Raw genomic sequence first — 2405 nt, 5'->3', positions numbered from 1 at the left:
TGCACTGGAACTGTTAATGGCACTTCTCATCAATCCTTTGAGCTGAGGACAATTTGCAGATGTATAAAACACTGGCTGTCCTAAAAGACAAGGGGAGACACTGTGCTGTTACTGGCTTTTTGTTCCCCTTCTGGTTCTCTGCCTTTCACAAATCACAGGACGTGGCCCATTTATGCCTAAACAATTTCCATCTAACATCCTGACTTCCCCAGATCTGCAGGAACAGTCAAATTGAGCTAGCAGGCTTGAACACTGGACTGCAAGCTTCTCCCATCATCTGCATTACAGCATGTCCCAGCTGGGCCAGATGCAGATCTGAGCACAGCTGTTGACTCCTCTCCTTGACACGCAAGCCTTGCTAGATAGAGACACACAAGGACATGCACGTTCTTAAGGCAGGTCACCACAGGATCTCTGCACACTGAAAAAGCTGCCCCCACACTAAATAACACCTTCATGTTTTGAAATGGAATCAAGTGGGACAAATAATCGCTGCTCTTTAAAGTGAAATCTATCATCAGCAGCTCTTTTTCCTACAATAACACAAGGCTGTGCTTACTGAGGTTGCACTTTTAACTGCAGTCCCTGATAGCTCATCTGTGGGGACACAGTGAGATGCACTGATGAGGCTGTGGAAGTCAAAAACATCCTAAGAAGTGGCTACTTTGGCTTGGAGGTGGGAGGCAGCCAGCAGACCTATTTGTCATCTCTGACAGCACAATTTATGCTGAGCCTCAAGGGCAAACTGTTCCCTGTCGGCAGCCATGAAGGAAAGTAGCAGCAGTAGCTGTCCTCCTTTGGGACACATACTTCATCTGTGCAAAGGGATCTTGCTGATGTCAAGAGAGATAGGAAGTCCGCCTCCTAGAAAAGCTAAAGCTCAGATGGCAACAAATCTGGACAGGGACATTAAAAATAACCAAAAAGGTTTCTACAGGTATATTGGAGAAAAAAGAAGAACAAGAGAGAATGTGGGGCCTCTCCGGAGGGATATGGGTGACCTGGTTACCAAGTATAAGGAGAAGGCTGAAGTACTCAATGACATTTTTGCTTCAGTCTTCACTGGTAACAACTTGAGCCACACCACCCAAGTCACAAAGGGCACTGGCTGGGTGTGAGAGAGTGAAGAACCACCCAGAGTAGGAGTGGAACAGGTCTGGGAACACTTAGAGATCCTGAAGGTGCACAACTCCATGGGACCTGATGAGATTCATCCATAGGTCCTGAAGGAACTGGCGGCTGAAGTTGCTAGGCCACTAGCCATCATACTTGAGAAGCCATGGCAAACTGGTGAAGTTCCCACAGACTGGAAAAGGGAAAAAATAACACCCATTTTTAAAAAGGGAAGCAAAGAAAACCCAGAGAACTATAGACCAGTCAGCCTCACCTCTGTGCCAGGTAAAATCCTGGAGCAGATCCTTACGACATCTGTACTAAGGCACATAAAAAATAATGAGATGATTGGTGACAGCCAACACAGCTTCACAAAGGGCAAATTGTGGCTGACTAATCTGGTGGCTTTCTATGACAGTTACAGCTCTGGTAGATATGGGAAAAGCAACTGACATAATCTACCTAGACTTGTGCAAGGCATTGGACACTGTCCCGCATGACATCCTTGTCTCTAAGATGAAGAGACATGGACTTGATGGAGGGACCACGCAGTGGATAAGGAACTGGCTAGAAGATCGCACTCAAAGAGTTGTGATCAATGGCTTGAAGTCCAGGTGGAGACCAGTGACAAGTGGAGTTCCTCAGGGGTCTGTTGTGGGTCCAGTGCTGTTTAACAGCTTTGCCAGAGACATGGATGGTGGCATTGAGTGCACCCTCAGCAAGTTTGCCAATGACACTAAGCTGTGTGGTGGACTCAATTGAGGCCAGCTGGAGAAATGGGCCAACGCAAACTGCATGAGGTTTGACAAGTCAAAGTGCAAGGTCCTGCACCTGGCTCAGGCCAATCCCAGGCACAATTACAAACTAGGTACAGAGCTGGTTGAGAGTAGCCCTGAAGAGAAGGACTCAGGGGTGCTGATTGATGAGAAGCTCAACACGAGCCGGCAGCACACTGATGCAGCACGGAGGGCCAACCACACCCTGGGGTGCATCAAGAAAGGGGTGGCCAGCAGATCAAGAGAGGTCATTCTCCCCCTTTACTCTGCTTTTGTGAGACCCCACCTTGAATACTGCACCCAGTTCTGGTGTCCCCACCACAAAAGGGACACAGATCTACTGGAACGAGTCCAGAGGATCGATCCTGGGGCAGGGGCATCTCTGCTATCAGGATAGGCTGAGGGCACTGGGATTGATCAGCCTGGAGAACAGAAGACTCCAGGGGGACGTTTTAATTGCCTTCCAATACCTGAAGGGAACCTAAAGGAAGGCTGGGGAGGGACTCTTCAAAAAGA

At 48.4% G+C, this 2405-nt stretch overlaps 1 protein-coding gene across 1 annotated transcript in view; it reads right to left on the bottom strand.

Moving 5' to 3' along the window:
* The window catches only part of LATS2 (large tumor suppressor kinase 2), a 45581-nt gene that overhangs the window by 8904 nt on the left and 34272 nt on the right, over positions 1-2405 (bottom strand). The gene's annotated exons all lie outside the window — the stretch shown is intronic.

This window comes from Merops nubicus, unplaced genomic scaffold (genome assembly GCF_000691845.1).
Source record: "Merops nubicus isolate BGI_N331 unplaced genomic scaffold, ASM69184v1 scaffold8366, whole genome shotgun sequence".
Lineage (NCBI taxonomy): Eukaryota > Metazoa > Chordata > Aves > Coraciiformes > Meropidae > Merops > Merops nubicus.
The sequence above is the reverse complement of the archived record's forward strand: the minus strand, read 5'-3'. Positions and strand labels throughout refer to the sequence as shown.